Below are 18,943 nucleotides of genomic sequence, written 5' to 3' on the forward strand. Positions count from 1 at the left end.
TGGGGTCTGCTGAGTGACCCAAGCTGTAAACATCCACACCATTCTTTCTCAACTTCTCCGATCCTAGTCGATACAGCAGTCTGCAAGGCATCCTGGCGCCACTTCTTCCAAAAGGCTTCTGGAATCTGGCCCTTCCACTTGCTGCTCGGGCATTCCTACCTAACACTTGGACTGGTGCAGTAGTCCCTGTCTGCAGCCAGCATCTCTAACCTGTGCTCCCCACAGCTCCGCAAGCAGTCTGTCTTTCTTTCTTTCTTTCTTTTTTTCTTTTTGGTTTTTCGAGACAGGGTTTCTCTGTGTAGATTTGTGCCTTTCCTAAATCTCGCTCTGTAGACCAGGCTGGCCTTGAACTCACAAAGATCCGCCTGCCTGTACCTCCGGAGTGCTGGGATTAAAGGCGTGAGCCACCACCACCCAGCCCAAGCAGTCTTTCAAAACCTTCCGGAATGCACATGCATCCTTCACGTCTTAGAAACCTCAAACCCCTTACCACTACAGGATAAAATCCAGAGCTACCGAAATTTCAGAATCACTAAGCTCTAGCTTGAAATATGGCAAGTAGGCCATTAGAAAAAAAAAATTAAAAAAAAAAAAAAAAAAAAAAAAAAAAAAAGGCAAAGGCTGCCGTGGTATAGGGCTGAGCCCCAAATTCTCTCTCTAGCCTTGTAATCTCTTCCCCAACACGGAAGCATCTAGACTTGGGGACACCGAGTGTGCCCAGCATTGGCCTGTTTGCTTAGCTCATAGGCTTCTGTCTGCCTAAAACCCGTCCCTCACCCATCTCCGCCACTCGCCACTCGAGAAGTGTCCTGTACCCTGCAAGGCCCGCTGGAATGCCACCTGTAAAGAACCTCGGCTCCCTGCTGACATGCGAGGGAGGACCCAGATTCTGCCAAGTGCCCATATTTCAGGGCCCTGTTTTCGGCTGACAGAAGCTTGCTCTTTGGGGCTGCCCGGAGGACAGCCGCCAACCATTCCTAATAAAGGTCACAGAGCAGAAAAGGCAGAGCTACCAAGTGAACCAAATCCTACTAGGCAACCAGCCTATGCATGTCTTCACTCGGGATACCAAACCCCAACACCATGGTAGGGTGGCGAGCTTCCAAGACACAAGAGAGGCAAGGGCAGAGGCAGGCTAGGAAGGCAGGATCAATCCTGAGGGGACTGTGCCAGCAGGAGGATCTGAACGAGGCCCAAAGGAAATTTTTGGTTCCGGGTCAGAGTCTAACTGTGCAGCCCAGGCTGGTCTTGAACCTGTAATATACCTTAGGATGGCCATGCAAAAACCTTCCTCGCCACCTCCCAAGCTGAAGTTTCAGGGATACCACCATGCTCAGCCTAAGAGCAAATTACGTATTTTGACCTTGAGACGGGTCATGCTGGCCCCAAACTCCAGATCTTCCTGCCTCCCCCACCCAAGTGCTGAGACCACAGCACAGAGCACTATGTTGAAGGCTTTAAAATAAACACTGAACACGTATGGGGCAGTGTAGTGGGCACACCCTCAGTCCCAGCACTCAGGGCAGAGGCAGGCAGAGTTCTGTGAGCTGGACGCCAGCCTGGTCTACATAGGGAGTTTCAGATCAGGCAGGGCTATGGCCAGCCTGGTCTACATAGGGAGTTCCAGGTCAGTCGGAACTGTAGAGTAAGAAGTCCTTGTCTCGAAATACACAAACAACATACATGAATTACAGTACCTATCACCACATGTGTATTCAAGTTGTAGTATCCTATGCTGGAGCACAGGCAGATAAGGGTTAACAGTAATTTATTGTACACTTCAAACTTGTTAAAGGGTTTTAATCCAAACCAGAAGCTGAGTTCTAAGCATTTAAGGTCTGGGGACACGTAAGTGGGAAGTCATTAAAAGGTTCTTGTAAATAAACCCCTGAAACATTCCAAGCACAGCGGCATGGTTCCCTGGGCTATGCTCCCAATTATTTGGAGGCTAAAACAGAATTGATAGTTCAATGCTAGCTTCAGCTACACAGCAAAGCACTATCTCAAAACAAGTAACAGGAAACCTCTCTCAATATTTTATTTTTAAATTATTTTATTTGTTATCATTTCATTTGTTTATTTATTTGTTTATTCATTTATTCATTTACTTATTTATTTTTGAGACAGGGTTTCTCTGTGTAGCAGCCCTTGCTATCTTGGAACTCACTCTGTAGCGCAGGCTGGCCTCAAACTCACAGAGATCTGTCTGCCTCTGCCTCCCGAGTGCTGGGATTAAAGGTGTGCACCACCACTGTCCAATGAAACTTCTCTTTTCACATTTTATTTGTGTATGTGTGTAGGGGGTGCATGTTGTGTGTGCGAAGAGAGGTGCATTTACCTCACTTAATGTGTGGCAATCAGGACTACTTAAGGAGGGGGTCTTCTCCCACTCCTTCATCATGTGGGTTTGGGGGTTCAAACCCTGCCATCAGGCTTGCCAGGTGCCAGGTCAGAAAATCCTAAGACCCAAGCGGGGATGGAAGATGAAGTTAGTCCTGCGTGGGGACATTTCTCTCTGGATTCTACTGAGTCAGGACCTCTGAAGTCTTGGGCACAGGAAGCTGAGCCCGGGGTAGATGCTGTCATGTAAGGAATGTGGGAGAGTGGACAGCAGCAAACATCTATACTTAAGGAGGAGGTGAAGAAGAGGCCACCTAGGGAGGGAGACAGACAGTGAGGGTGTCAGAGGGATTACAGTTCACAAGGCCACTGAGTGCTGGGCCAGGATCCCTCCCTCCAACAGACCTCCAAGTATTGGGTGGACTAACTTGCCCTTCAGAGGCCCACCCCAGGACACATTCCTTCTTTAGATATGCTAACAGAGGCCAAAGGGTAAAGGTCGAGGCTTGCTCTGCCGCACAGCCTTTGTGTCTCTCTCAATTGGTTGCATATCTTTGCTCTGACCCATTATGTTCTGATTCACACGTGAGCTATCTCCATTTCAGTTTCTGGGAAGAAGACTCTACCCTGACTTCCCATGATGACATGGGGTGTGACCACATACATAGCCAAGTAGACCAGGAGCCGGGTTCAAACAGGAGTTCTGCCTGGGCACACTGGCCGTAGCACTTACGCCTCCCTGTTCTTGTCTATACAGCAGGGTAATCTAAATTGCCTGCTAGGTGGAGGTGGTCTAACATGTCCAGTTTATAATACACGCAGTTAATTCTACATTTACTGCTTCACTTCATGCCCTGTTCCACAGCTATGGCGTGATACAGGTTTCGATGGCTGAGCAGGAAATCGCAGAAATTGAGGATGGCCCTGGCCTACACAGTGAGAGCCTGTTGAAGGAAGGAAGAAGGAAGGAAGGAGGGAGGGAGGGAGGGAGAGAGGGAGGGAGGGAGGGAAGGAGGGAGGGAAGGAGGGAGAGAGGGAGGGAGGAAGGGAGGGAGGGAGGGAGGGAGGGAGAGAAGGGAGGGAGAGAGGGAGGGAGGGAGGGAGGGAGGGAAAGTATGGCTTGATTGACTCATTGACTGGTTGCAGTACTAGGCCTCTTACACGCTAGATAAGCATTCTATCACTGAACCAGTCCTTTATCTTTACAAAGGCTATTATTATTTTTTAAAATTGGTATGTGTTTATGTGGTATGTGTGGGGGGCTATGCTTATGTATGCATGTGTGCGTGTGCCAGTATTTACATCCATGTGAGTGGGGAGGCCAGAGAAGGATGCTGGATATCTTCCTCTGTCTCTACTTGATTCCCTTGTGACAGGATCCCTCACTGAACCTGAAGCTACCATTTTGGCTAGGATTGCTGGCCTTCGAGCACCCCACAGCACCTTATTTCTGACCCTCAATTCTGGGTTCACAGTCATGCGAAGTCTTGCCTAGGTTTTTTGTTTTGTTTTGTTTTGTTTTGTTTTGTTTTGTTTGTTTTTCAAGACATAATTTCTCTTTGTAGCCCTGGCTGTCCTGGAACTCGTTTTGTAGACCAGGCTGGCTTCGAACTCAGGAGATCTTCCTGCCTCTGCCTCCAGGCTAGCCTAGCTTTTATGTGTGCATGAAGCATTCAAACTCAGGATCCCACGCTCGCACAGCAGGTACCCCTTACCAGTGAGCCACGTCCCCAGCCCTACAATGACTAGTTCTTTCTCTGTCTTTCCCTTTTGTGTTATGTTGAGACAGGGTCTCATGTAGTTCAGGCTGGCCTTGAACTCACTATGTTAGAGAAGATGACTTTGAACACCTGATCTTCATGCGCACTGTGTGTGTGTGTGTGTGTGTGTGTGTGTGTGTGAGAGAGAGAGAGAGAGAGAGAGAGAGAGAGAGAGAGAGAGAGAGAGAGAGAGAGTTATTAGGTACCCTAGGCTGATCTTGAATTCCAAATGGTGGGATTATAGGTATGTGCCACCAGGACAGACATCATCCCCAAGTGATTCTGAAACTGAGCTGAGACCTATAGGACTTTGCCTAGGCAGGACTCAACCCTCTTTGTCTTGTACCTCTATACAAAGAATTTATCTTACATAACTGGGCATGGTGATGGATGCCTACCAACTCATCATTCAAGCAGTAAGGGCGGAAGGACCAGAGATTTAAGGTCATCCTCAGCTATATATGAAGCCATAGCCAATGTGGGCTACAAGAGACACTGTGTCAAAAGATGAAAACAAGCCGGGCGGTGGTGGCACACGCCTTTAATCCCAGCACTCGGGAGGCAGAGGCAGGCGGATCTCTGTGAGTTCGAGGCCAGCCTGGGCTACAGAGTGAGTTCCAGGAAAGGCGCAAAGCTACACAGAGAAACCCTGTCTCGAAAAAACAAAAAACCAAAAAAAAAAAAAAAGATAAAAACAAATAAATCCAACCAGTTTATGGACCTCTGGGAGATCAAGGCCAGCCAGGTATACACATGAGTCCCAGACAGACAGAGATACTAAGTAAGACCCTGTCTCAAAAACAAACAAACAAACCCACAATTAACTGGGTCAGTAAACTGCTTCTTGGTGGGATGTTCTATCCATCCCATATCGGAAATTCCCAGAGGGCCAGCCCCCTCCTAAACTGAATATAATTATTCTCAAATCAACAATCTATTGAGTCAGGCCTCTTCATCATAACAATTGTCTTATTATCAGAGGGCAACTAGAGCTTCCTAATTTATTAATGTATTCTCTCATTTGCAGTTACCCAGTAAGCTCTCCACAGCATGAATAATTGAGAATTCACAAACTTCTGGGGTTGGGCTAGGACAGATGAAAAGAGAAGGGAGCCAAGCATGGTGACTCATGACTGCAGCCCCAACCTTTGGAAGATGAAGTCTGAAGGATCAGCAGTTCAAGGCCATCCTCTGCTGTGTAGGAGTTCAAGGCTAGCCTGGGACACATGAGACCCTGTCTCCGAAAAGAAAGAAAAGACCCATAGTCCCATCACTCGGGAGGCTGTGGTAACAGGATTATCCCATGTTCCAGCCTAAACCACAGAGTAGACTTGAAGGAGGGAGGGAGAGGAGAGGAAAACAGAGGAGAAAGGGGGCTGAAGACACAACCCAGTGGCTAAGAGCATTTGCTGCTATTGTAGAGGATCAGAGTTCAGTTCCCGGCACCCACATGGAAGCTGGCAACCGCCTCTAGCTCCTGTTCCAGTGGATCCAGCACCTTCTTCTGGCCTTTTTTTTTTACATGGTATCTGCATACATGTGAACGTGCAAACATGCACACACACACAGATAAAAATAAAATCAACTGTAGGTTGGCTATGGTGGCACATGCATGCCTTAGTCCCAGAAATGAGGAAGCAGAGGGTCCAGCTTGGTCTACATAGTGAGTACATGTTCCAGCCTTCATTTGTTGGGCTAGGGAGATAGTCAGTGAAGAGCCTGCCTCAGAAACATAAGACCCACGGAGATATGTACCTGTCAATACTATATTTTAAAATATACTTCATATATCACAAATATATTTTAATATATATTTAAGGTTGACTATGAGAAGACTAATACATTTAAACAGAAAATAGGCTTAGTCCAGATTAGTTCTCAGCAGACTCAGCCCCTAGAAGACTTTTAATGATCAAATGTATTGTTTTGTTACCCTCATTTTACAGGTAAGTACACCAAAGCTCAGAGAGGTGAGCCGAACTACCCAGGTCACACAGCCAGCAAGAGGTGGAGACAGCATTTGGACCCAGATCATAGAACCCAAGATTAGGATTGAATGATCTAACTAAATGGATCAGAACTGGCAGCAGCCAGAATCAGGACACAAAGGAGGGAAGCTTACTGTTGTTCCTAGGCCCAAGGAGAAGCCAGAGGAAGTGAGTGAGTCCCCAGACCCAGGCTGAGGCGCAGAGTGACCACAGCCTGCAGGCTGCTGGGACTCTCTGGCACAGGAATAAAAGACATGGGAAGGGAAATTCCTCCAGGAAGAGAACACATTTTTGAGGAATTTGTGTTTTTGTTGGGTCATCTCTGATTTCAGACCCTTGGTATCTTCCTTGAGTCACAGAGAACATCTTGAAAGAGATAAGAGGTGGAGCCAGGGGGGCGGTCTTTCTCTCTTCTCTGTTGGGGCTGGCTTTGGAGAAGGGGGCTTTCTGCCCTGCAAGTCTGGCCACCACACAGCTCCTCTTTTTCTGACCAAGAGGTAGTACTTCCACTGCCTGGCTTCCTCATTCTCCCCTGCAGCTCATCAAAAGCAAATGATGACATTAGGGGCTGGAGAGGAGGTTAAGAGCACTTGTCGCTCCTGCAGAGGACCCATGTTCAGTTCCCACACCCACATGGTGGTTCACAACCATCTGTGACTCCAGTTCCAGGGGGACTGTGGAATGTGTCTGCTGTGGGATGTCTTTCTGTGTGCTGTGAATATGTGTTGCTCTGATTGGTTGATAAATAAAGCTGCATTGGCCTATGGCAGGGCAGATAAAGTTAGGCAGTACATTCAAACTGAAGAGGAGATGAAGAAGGGTGGAGTCAGGGAGGAGCCAGCTCACTGCCCAAGGAGCAATAAGATGCCAGTTGACTGGTAATACCACAGCCACATGGCAACATATAGATTAATAGAAATAGGTCGAGTTAAGTTTTAAGAGCTAGCTCCCAAGAAGCTTGACCCATCGGCCATGCAGTTTGTAAATAATATAAGCCTCTGTGTGTTTACTTGGGACCAAGTGGTTGCAGGACGTGGGTGGGAGAGATTCTTTGATTCCTCCCAACTTTGGGCCAGGCAGGACTGGAGAAACTTCTGGCTACAGGGATCCTATGACTTCTGATCCCAGGGATCAGGCAAACATATATGATGCATGGTGCATAGAAATGTATGCAGGCGGGTGATGGTGGCACACGCTTTTAATCCCAGCACTTGGGAGGCAGAGCTAGGCAGATCTCTGTGAGTTCAAGGCCAGCCTGGGCTACAGAGTGAGTTCTAGGAAAGGCACAGAGCTACACAGAGAAACCCTGTCTCGAAAAACCAAAAACGATAATAATAATGGTATTAACAAATGCTTAACAAGAAATTCAGTATACAAGCAACTCAGCATTTTCAGATCTCCTATGGAAGGCTTGTAATGGGATACCCCAAGATTTGACTGTCAGCCCCACCACTTTTGAGCTTGGATAGGGGACTAAGCCTCAGCTGCTTCATCTGTAGAATGGGACTATCCATTTTGGCCTATAAGTCAAATGCTGAGTGAGGAAAGAGGGGTAAGGATCATGGCATGCAGTGGGCATTCCATGGGCAGCTAGCTGCTCCTGTGTGCCAGGCACTGCTGGTGGCTGAGATCAAAAACCATGTCTAGGTTCTCTGTGAGCTACTGAGGGAGAAAGAGAATTGTTGAATCAATATGATGACATGCCTCTTGGAGGTGGACTTTTCTGTCCTACCAGCCAGTTCCCAAATGACCACACAGAGACTTAATAATTATAAATGCTCGACATTTAGCTTAGGCTTGTTTTTAGCCAACTCTTATAACTTAAATTAACCCATTTCTATTAATCTACATGCTGCCCCAAGACTTGTTTACCTCATGTATGTACTTTCCACCCTGCTTACTCTACATCTTATGATGTCTCAGTCTCTACCCTTCTCCTCCCCAGCATTCTTTCTGTCCTGAAAATCCTGCCTAGCCACCGGCCAATCAGCTTTTTATTAACAATGAGAGCAACACATCTTCATAGTGTACAGAAAGTTTATTCCACAGCAGCCTCTTACTGTAGAAGCTGATCCCCCCCCCCCCCCCCGGTTTTCAAGACAAGGTTTCTCTGTGTAGGCCTGGCTGTCCTGGATCTCACTCTGTAGACCAGGCTGGCCTTGAACTCACAGAGATCTGCCTGCCTCTGCCTCCCAAGTGCTGGAATTATAGGTGTGTGCCATCACCACCAGGCTCAGAAGCTGATTCTTAAGGCAATAGACAAAGATGGTTCTGGAAGACAGAATGGGTGCAGGGACAGGCTCAGAAGGGTCTACAGCAATGGTTCTCAACCTGTAGGCCTCAGCCCCTGTGGCAGAACTCTATCTCCAAAAATATTTACATTACAATTCATACAGCAAAATTATAGTTATGAAGTAGCAATAAAAATAATTTATGAGCGGGGCAATGGTGGCGCATGCTTTTAATCCAAGCACTCGGGAGGCAGAACCAGGCGGATCTCTGTGAGTTTGAGGCCAGCCTGGTCTACAGAGCGAGATCCTGGACAGACACCAAAGCTACACAGAGAAACCCTGTCTCGAAAAACAAACAAATTATGGTTGAGGGGGTCATACATTAGGAAGGCTGAGAACCACTGCTCTATAGGCGGTCAGCAGTTGTAGATGGCAGGGAGACAGGACATTTTCTTCAGTGGTGTAGCCACTGGTGAGTTGCACACATTCCTCTCTCCCCACCCACGCTCCTGTGAGCAGCTCTGCTGAAACTCATTAGGGCACTTAGCTGACTGGTTTCTCTTTTTCTTTTCTTGTTTTTGTTTTGGTTTTGGTTTTCGAGACAAGATTTCTCCGTGTAGCTTTGGATCCTGTCCTGGATCTCGCGCTGTAGACCAGGCTGGCCTCGAACTCACAGTGATCCACCTGGCTCTGCCTCCCGAGTGCTGGTATTAAAGGCGTGAGCCACCACCGCCTGGCAGCTGATTGGTTTTTGTCAATTTGATACAAACCTGGATATATCTGAGAAGAGGGGACCTCAACTGAGAAGATGCCTATAGGACTGGCCTGTGGACAAGTCTATATCACTGGGACAGTGCCATCCCTGGGCGGGTGGTCCTGGGATGTGTAAGAAAGCAGGCTGAGCGCTTTCTCCTCCAGCCGAGCAAGACGCCCAAGGGTAAGAAGGCCAAGAGGAAGAAGGTGGCCCCAGCCCCCGCTGTGGTGAAGAAACAGGAGGCCAAAAAGGTGGTGAACCCTTTGTTTGAGAAAAGGCCTAAGAACTTCAGCATTGGGCAGGACATCCAGCCCAAAAGAGATCTCACACGCTTCGTCAAATGGCCCCGGTACATTAGGCTGCAGCGGCAAAGAGCCATCCTCTATAAGCGGTTCAAGGTACCTCCTGCCATTAACCAGTTCACACAGGCCCTGGACCGGGAAACAGCTACCCAGCTACTTAAGCTTGCCTTAAGTGCAGGCCAGAGACAAAGCAGGAGAAGAAGCAAAGGCTGCTGGCCCATGCTGAGAAGAAAGCTGCTGGCAAAGGGGACGTCCCGACTAAGAGACCATCTGTCCTCCGAGCGGGGGTCAGTACAGTCACCACCTTGGTGGAGAACAAGAAGGCTCAGCTGGTGGTGATTGCCCACGATGTAGACCCCATTGAGCTGGTGGTCTTCCTGCCTGCCCTGTGCCGAAAGATGGGGGTCTTCTACTGCATCATCAAGGGAAAGGCCAGGCTGGGGCGGCCGGTCCACAGGAAGACATGCACCACTGTTGCCTTCACACAGGTTAACTCAGAAGACAAGGGTGCTCTGGCTAAGCTGGTGGAAGCTATTAGAACCAATTACAACGACAGATATGATGAGATCCGCCGCCACTGGGGAGGCAACGTCCTGAGTCCTAAATCTGTGGCTCAGATTGCCAAGCTTTTGGAAAAGGCAAAGGCCAAAGAACTCGCCACTACATTGGGTTAAATGTACACTGCTAAGTTTTCGGTACATAAATATAATTACAAACTTAAAGAAAGTAAGTAAGTAAGGAAGGAAGGAAGGAAGGAAGGAAGGAAGGAAGGAAGGAAGGAAGAAAGAAAGAAAGAAAGAAAGAAAGAAAGAAAGAAAGAAAGAAAGAAAGAAAGAAAGAAAGAAGAAATGAAAGAAAGAAAGAAAGAAAGAAAGAAAGAAGAAATGAAAGAAAGAAAGAAAGAAAGAAAGAAAGAAAGAAAGAAAGAAAGAAAGAAAGAAAGAAAGAAAGAAAGAAAGAAAGAAAGAAAGAAAGAAGAAAGAAATGAAAGAAAGCAGGCTGAGGAAGCCCTGAGGATCAAGCCAGGAGGCAGCGTTCCTCCAACGTCTCTGCTTCAGTTTCTGCAATATGTACGGTGTCTGCTCTGTGGTCCTTTCCTCCAGCTTGTGGTAAAAAGACAGCTGAGGCTGTGATCAATCACTTAAGGTCACAGAGCTGAGGGGAAACCCTTCAGGAAATCTGTACTTCAAGCTTATATTAATAATCTTACTTCCTCTCATTTATTTATCCCTTCCAAGGCAGGAAATAGATACTTAAGTATTATATATATATACATATATATTTATGCATATATATATTTATGTGTATATACATATAGTATATATGTGTGTGTGTGTGCTCATGTGTTATATGCTTGTGCACACGCAGGGGGTGGGGGTGCATGCATCCATGCATGCACATATGGACATCAGGTTTCTTCTTCTGTAGCTCCTCACATTTTCTTTTTTAATTTCTTTTTCTTGTTTGAGACAGGGTTGCAAAATGTAGCGCTGGCTGACCTGAAACTACATAACCCAGGCTGGCCTTGAACCCACAGAGATCTGCCTGCCTCTGCCCCCCCCCAAGTGCTGGAATTAAAGGCGAGTGCCAACTACATCTGGCTCCATCTTTATTATTATTATTGTTATTATTTTACTTTTAATTACATGTATATATGTGTGCCTGTGTGTGGGTTTAAACACATGAGCCTATGGATTCCAGAAGAGGGAATTAGATGCCCTGGGTTAGAGTTACAGGTGGTTGTGAATCACCTGATGTGGGTGCTGGGAGCTGAACTCAGATCTTCTGCACGAACAAAAAGTGCTCTACAACGCCGAGCGCCTCTGCGGCTTCCCCACCGTGTCTTCTTAGCCAGACCTCTCACTGGTCCTGCAGGCCATCAGTTTGGCCCGGCTGGATGGCCAATGAACACCAGGAACCCTTCTGTCTCCCGCCTCTGCAGGGCTGAAATTGTAAGTGTGCCCCACACATATGTTTGTGCCCATTTTTTAAAAACAGAAGCATTATCTCATTTTATTTCCCCAGTGGTCCTATACAATTATCTTCATTTTGTGGCTAAAGAAACAGAGACTCAAGAGTCACTTAGGATCTTCCATGGGGATAAAACCAATAGAGGAGATCACAGCACACCTGTGATCTCAACACTTGGGGGGGGGGAGTTGGCAGGGTTTCGAGGTTGAGGCCAGCCTAGGCTACATGTCAAGAGCTGGTCATAATAAATAAATAAATAGTTGTTATTTGTTATATGATATATGTCAATACACATAAAGTTGTTTTTAAAATAGCAGGAACAGAGCCTGTAAAGTTCTCAGTACAATACTGAGGATGTTACAAATGAAGTAAATAGACAAACAAACAAACAAATAAATAATAAATGATAGCCAATACATTGCAGATTGAATGTAGAGACAGATGCAGGAGGACTGTGAGTTCCAGGCTAGCCTGGGCTAAATAGACTGTCTCAAAAAGATAAATAAAATAAAATTGATGGGCTAGTAAGATGGCCCCTTGGGTAAAAGCACGTTCCACACAAGCCTGATGAACCTTTGGTTAAGGAGAGAACCTCAGAACTCACAAGCCTCTATGACACCCACACGCACAGTTACATGGCCACAGCACACAGACACAATCCTAAGACAGTAGAGACAGGAGAGAGGAGTCCTGTGTCCTGTCTTTATGCCCGATGTCCTGTGCAGACCCCCCTTTCTGTAAGTGAGTTTGTTCAATGTACTCTAAGTGATGAAAGCTTCCTGTGGCTTCTGGGGCGTTTCTTCCTCACTATGATCTCCCTTGCTTACTGGACATCATGAAGGTTGTAAGGAATACATGGTAATTACCATGGTGTGACCAGGGAGCTCACACAGCCCTGACTCTTGAATCCCAGGTCATAAACCCTACTAAGGTAGCTTGGATAAGACCTTAGGTCCTGGAAGCTTCCTCCTTCCTCCTCTATAAGATGCTGGCTGGGGCTGGTGGACAGCTCACCAGGCACTTGCTGCTAAGCCCGATGACCCGAGTTTTATCCCTGCTATGGTGGAGAAGAGAACTGACTCTCAAAAGCTGTCCTTGGACCTCCACATGTGTGCCAACATCAGGAACAAAAGAAGTAAATAAATAGTGTAATAATTTGTTTTCAGTGCTGGATGTTAACATTCATGAAGCTATTTGTCATGATAGCTAGGACATAGTCTGGTAAGTGCTCCGGACCAAGCTCAGGATGCCAAAGATGAAAAGCATCATGGTGAGATTCATCTGATGGTCTTGGGTCTTCTTAGCAGTTAGGACTTGAAATGTTGGAGGACAGTGTGTGTGTGTGTGTGTGTGTGTGTGTGTGTGTGTGTGTGTGTGTGTGTGTGAAGGCCAGAGGTTGACATCTGTTGTCTTTCCAGATGGCTCTTCATCATTCTTTGAAGATAAAGTCTCTCACTGATTGTCTAGGCTAACGGGTCAGCAGGCTCTGGGGATACACCTGTCTCCATCCATCCTGCACAAAGGTTACAGAGACCAGGCCCTGCTCTCTTATGTGGGGTGCTGGGATCCAAACTCACGTCCTGATGCTGCACAGCAGGCACTTAATCCACTGAGCCCCTCCCCCCCCCCCCCCCCCCGCCCCTGGAAGGTTGAACATTAAAGGAAATACTTTAAAGGGGCAGAGAGTTGGGAGGGACAGGCAAGGACATAGGATGAATGGTCCCCAAGACCCAGATGGCCGCACATGGCTGCGCTGGGGAGAGAATGGTCCCACCCTGCCCTGCCCCTCCCACATGTGTCTGGGAAATGTCAGTGAGATGCTCGGCTGGAAAACACTGAAGAACGCGACAATACCCAGAGAGGGAATTACAAATACTTCTGAAATGCATCCCAAATCTCCTATCTCAGCAGCCTGTGCCAAACCCCTGCCGAACAGCGCCGCTCTGTTCTTCCTTCTCTCCACCCTGGCACCATTACTAATCAGAACTTCCTCTCCTGCTCGAGTGGTCGACTCCAGGCCTCCAGTTCCAGTCTCGGAAAGCCTTTACACAAAGAAGCAAGCTGATAAACCAACCACATTCATGCCATTTCTCTCTCTCTCTCTCTCTCTCTCTCTCTCTCTCTCTCTCTCTCTCTCTCTCTCTCTCTCTCTGAAAAAAAAAAAGAAAAAGAAAAAGAAAACAACTAAATTAGAAGTTGTTTTAATTTTAATCAACTACAGAAGACCCAGTAACTGAACCAACCTTCTACTGGAATGTTATTCATAGTACTCTTTAGAATGTTGTATCATAGTATATAGACTACTTTGTTTTTGTTTAATTTAGTGTGTGTGTGTGTGTGTGTGTGTGTGTGTACTCCAGTGAAAGCATACATGTGGAGATCAGAGGGCAACTTTCAGGAGTCAGATCTCCCCTCCCACCTCAGGAAGTCAGGGCCTCTCTCATTTCTTCTCACTGTACATTCCGGGCTAGCTGACCAGAAAGCTTACATATGATTCTCCTGTTTCCACATTCCATCTTGTAGAAATTACAGATGTGCAATGCATCCAGCTTTTTTTTTTTTTTTGTTTTTTTTTTTTTTGTTTTTTTTTGAGACAGGGTTTCTCTGTGTAGCTTTACGCCTTTCCTGGAACTCACATAGTAGCCCAGGCTGGCCTCGAACTGACAGAGATCCACCTGGCTCTGCCTCCCGAGTGCTGGGATTAAAGGCATGCGTCACCACTGCCCGGCGCACCCGGCTTTTTAATGTGGACTTGGGGAAGTGAACTCAGGTCTTCAAGTTTTTACTTACTGGTCCATCTTACTAGCCCTATTTTATTTCTTTTTGTTTTGTGAGCTGGGGGGGGGGTCCTCTCTATGTAGATCAGGTTGGCCTTGAATTCAGAGGTCCACTTACCTCTGCCCCCAAGTGCTGAGATTAAAGATGTGTACCACTACATCTGGCCCCATTTTATCTTTTGAGGTAGGGTCTCATGTAGCCTAGGCTAACCTCAAACTTATGTTTATGTGTGTGTGTTTATGAGTGTATGGCTGCACATGTGTGCTTATGCATGGGAGAGCAGAGGACAGCCTTGGGTATCATCCACAGAAACATCATCCATGTCCCTCGACACAGGGTCTCTCAGTCTGGAGCTCACCAAGCTCTCCTTAGGCTAGAATGGCTGGCCAGCGAGCCTCAGTGCTGGGATTGCAAGCATGCAACATGCCAAGGTTTTCCCAAGGTTTCTGGGGATCAAACTCAAATCCCCATGCTTGGGTGGCAAGAACTTTAGTGACTGAGTCCCTACTACTCAATGGGGTTGTTTTGTTTTGTTTTGTGTTGTTTGTTTTGTTTCTGACTTTGAATTTTGGATTTTCTTTTCATCTAACAAGTGCTGGGATTACAAGTGAGAACCAGCACACAGTGTATGTGGTGCTAGCGATGGAGTCCAGGACTTCATTCATACTGGATAAATACTGTACCAACGGAGCCTTAGCCTCAGCCCTAGATCTATTTTTTTATAGTATTATGTGTGTGTGTGTGTGTGTGTATATATATAATATATGTGTGTTTTATTTTTAATTATGTGTACGTGTGTGTGTGTGTGTGTGTGTGTATATATATATATAATATATATATGTGTGTTTTATTTTTAATTATGTGTACGTGTGTGTGTGTGTGTGTGTGTGTGTGTGTGTGTGTGTGTGTGTCAGGGTGTATGCATGTGGCTGCAGGTGCCTTCAGAGGCCAGAGGTGTCAAATCCCCTGGAGTTAGACACAGGCACTTGGAACAGAAGTAGGATCCTCGAGAAGATCAGTGCACGCCTGTAACCACTGTCAATCTCTCCAGCTCTGATGATCTATATTTTGAAAGAACAATTAAAGCAGCCATGAGGGCTGGGGGCAGAGCTCAGCACATGTCTGCGGCCATAACACTGAACATACCCAATCTTGTCTGAACACTTGCTCAGCATGAGTGAGGCCCTGCGTTCAGTCCAAAAGAACAAATGGGTGGGTGATAATAAGAACTACCATGGACTTGAAATAGGGTCATGGTTACCAGTGTGTGTTCTGGATGTGGACTTGGTTTGATTCCCAGATGTACGAAGTACCAGCTGTGTGGCCTTGCTGAGTGTCTGTGTCTCTCTGCTTACGTTGGACATCAGAAAAAAGACAACAAAAACAAAATCTCACTCCATAGCCAGGCCCCCTGCCTGCTTTATCTGTTTGGTTTGCGGTGCTGGGAATGGAAGCCAGGGTCTCACAGTGCCAGGTAGGTCCTCCACCTCCAGCTCCTGCCTGGTTTCAATTCTGGTTCTGTTATTTTTTAGCAGCTGTACAATCTGAGAGAGTTGGGTAGTCCTTCTATCTCTTGCCTGCTTTCTCATGTGTAAACAGGATATCCCACACAAGCATTTGAGGGTGAGAAGCTTTTGTTTTCTGTGTGTGTGTGTGTGTGTGCATATACCACATGTATTTGGGTGCCCTCCAGAAGTGGGTATCAGATTCCCTGGGTGGAAGTTACAGGCATTTGTGAGCTGACTAACATGGGTTCTGGGAACAGAACTTCAGTCCTCCATAAGAGCAGTTCACTCCCTTCTGCTGAGCCATCTCTCCAGCCCCCCTCCAGCCTCCATCTCTCCAGCCCCCGACTCCCCAGCCCCCCTAGCCCCCCTCTCCCCAGACCCCCTCTCTCCAGACCCCTCTCCCCAGACCCCTCTTCCCAGACCCCCTCTCCCCAGACCCCTCTCCCCAGACCCCTCCAGCCCCCTCTCTCCAGTCCCTCTCTCCAGCCCCCTCTCCCCAGACCCCCTCTCCCCAGACCCCTCTTCCCAGACCCCTCTCCCAGACCCCCTCTCTCCAGCCCCCTAGCCCCCTCTCTCCAGCCCCCCTAGCCCCCCTCTCCCCAGGCCCTCTCCCCAGCCCCCCCTCCCCAGCCCCCCTCTTCCCAGCCCCCTCTCCCCAGACCCCCTCTCTCCAGTCCCCCTCTCCCCAGGTTCCCTCTCTCCAGACCCCCTCTCCCCAGCCCCCCTCTCCCCAGCCCCTCCAGCCCCCTCTCTCCAGCCCCCTCTCCCCAGCCCCCCTCTCCCCAGACCTCTCTCTCCAGTCCCCTAGCCCCCCTCTCTCCAGCCCCCCTCTCCCCAGGTTCCCTCTCTCCAGACCCCCTCTCCCCAGGTTCCCTCTCCCCAGCCCCCTCTCCCCAGGCCCCTCTCCCTTCTTGTGCTTTGCTTTGTTTAAAGACAGGATCTCATGTAGCTGTGGGTTGTCTTCGAGCTTTCTATGTAGCCAAGGATGACTTTGAACTCCTAATCCTCCAGAGCCTCCCTCTCCAGTCCTGGGATTACAAGTCTGAGCCTCCACCCCCAGCTCCCTCTTCCTCTGAACGGAAACAGCTGGAGCTCCCTTCAGGCTGGTTGGAAAACACTAAGCAGAACTCAGAACAGTCACACAGAAGCAGCTCCTACAGAAAATCCCTTGCCAGTGTGCAGAGGGCCCCTGAAGGAGCGTCCCCAGCGCCCACGTTATTATTCAACAACAGCCCAAGTTAGAAAGGGTCACAGAGGGGCAGCCATCTGCTGAACCACAACCTACTTCACTTCCCATCTTGATTCTCCCTCTGGTAAACTCTGTCACTACTACCAATTGAACCCTGAAAGGGACTTGGGTTACAAAGATGGTTGACCAATCTGGTACTTCTCTTGAGCCTGTCAGGGTCTCATGTAGTCCAGGCTGGCCTTGAACTTGCTGGTAGTTGCGAATGACCTTCAACATTCTGATTCTTGGGTGGTCTCTATCTTCTAAGTCCTGGAATTACTGACAAGTGTCATCTGGTCTGGCCTATCAGTGCCCACAGCTCTCTGCATAGAACAGAATTGGGATAAATCACATGACATACTATACTTTTTTTTTTTTTTTTTTTTTTTTTGAGACAGGGTTTCTCTGTGTAGCTTTGCGCCTTTCCTGAAACTCACCTGATCGTCCAGGCTGGCCTCGAACTCACAGAGATCCACCTGCCTCTGCCTCCCGAGTGCTGGGATTAAAGGCGTGCGCCACCACCGCCCGGCAACACACTATACTTTTTAAAAAGTGTGTATGTATTATGCTGGTCTCAGACTCCAGGATTCATGCCATCTTTTCCCACTTCGGCCTCCTAGGTAGCTGGGACTATAGGTTTGTGTCATGTGCTCAACTTTGAGGACCTACCTTAGAAAGTCCTTTCTCCTCACTAAATGACTTCAGTTTCGTATAAACCCTGGAGAGTTGGACGGTGCCTGTGATCTAAACCCTGGGAGGTTGACACAGGCCTGTTTGGGATTCACAGAGTTCCAAGCCATCCTGGGCTACAGAGGGAGACCTTGTCTCAGAAAGCCAAACCCTAAAGGAGAAGCCGGTGGGGTGCGGCGGGGCTGGAAAGACGCCCGTGGTGAGGAGTGTCTGCATTGCTCTTACGGAGGGACCCAAGTTCGGATCCCAGGACTTGGGGAAGTCCACAGCTGCCTGTAACTCCATCCAGCTCCAGGAGAGCTGATGCCCAGTTCTGGCCTCCACAGGCACCTGCACTCATGTCTGCACACCCACACACATGTATAATTAACTTTTTAATCTTAAAATTAAAAAAGAAAACAGAGCAAACAAATGAACAAAAAAAGAACAAAAATAAATACTTTTCAGCGGGGGTTAGGGATCTGGCTGCAGACGAAGTGCCGACCTAGCATAGGAGAAGCCCTGAGCTTGGTCCCCAGCCAAGTGCAAGGATGAGAGGCGTGTGGCACCACACCAGACTTGCTTGCTAATTTGAATGCGTGGATGCTTAAGGCTGCCTGTTAGGTAGCGGGCCACAGGGCAACAGTCCCTAAAACGAATCATTTTCAGGCAGGTGTATGCAAAGAAACCAAACTCAGTGGTGGGGAGAAGGTTGCAACGAGCCATGCATCACTCTCCAGTCCCCAAGAGAGCGCCTGCTTGCAGGTGACTCAGTGAGAGGCAAGGGCTAGCCTGTGACCCTCAGCTGAGACACTCTCAGAGAACGTTTGTCCACCAAGTTATTCACCTTCCCCATGACTAATTCCCAGAAATTTGCATTTCAAAGACCAAGAAAATTTCCCCCCAAAATTTGGAGACCAAGAAGTAAGGTTATTGCCAAGTAAGGCTACTAGGGAAAGAACCTAATAAGTAAGCATGTGTTCTGTATGTGTGTCTCCTTTAGTAAGGCTATTAGGGAAAGAACCTGACATGTGAGCACATGATCTGTATGTGTGTCTCCTTTAGTAAGGCTATTAGGGAAAGAACCTGAGATGTGAGCACGTGTTCTGTATGTATGTCTCCTCTGGCAGTGGCTTAGAGCAAAGAGAAGCACACTAAGTGAAATGAATTTGCTATTCTTTGAAAACTCAGGGGGCTGGAGAGATGGCTCACTGGTTAAGAGCACTTGTTGCTTTTTCAGTGGACCAGGGTACAGTTCCCAGCACCCACAACCATCTGTGACTCAGATGTCAGGGCATCTGTGACCTTCTGTCCTCTAAGCGCCAGGTGAACACGTGGTGGAAACATACAAACACTTATAGACATAAAATAAAATAAATTCGAACTTATAAGAGAAGAAGAGATTCACACACAC

The 18,943-nt window shown here is 47.8% G+C and overlaps 1 protein-coding gene and 1 pseudogene across 2 annotated transcripts in view; one reads left to right on the plus strand and one right to left on the minus strand.

Moving 5' to 3' along the window:
• Nucleotides 1-18,943, minus strand: part of Ccnd3 (cyclin D3) — an 87,975-nt gene that overhangs the window by 20,410 nt on the left and 48,622 nt on the right. The gene's annotated exons all lie outside the window — the stretch shown is intronic.
• Nucleotides 6,170-10,097, plus strand: LOC114705357 (annotated as a pseudogene).

Source organism: Peromyscus leucopus, chromosome 16_21 (genome assembly GCF_004664715.2).
Source record: "Peromyscus leucopus breed LL Stock chromosome 16_21, UCI_PerLeu_2.1, whole genome shotgun sequence".
Taxonomy (NCBI): Eukaryota; Metazoa; Chordata; class Mammalia; order Rodentia; family Cricetidae; genus Peromyscus; species Peromyscus leucopus.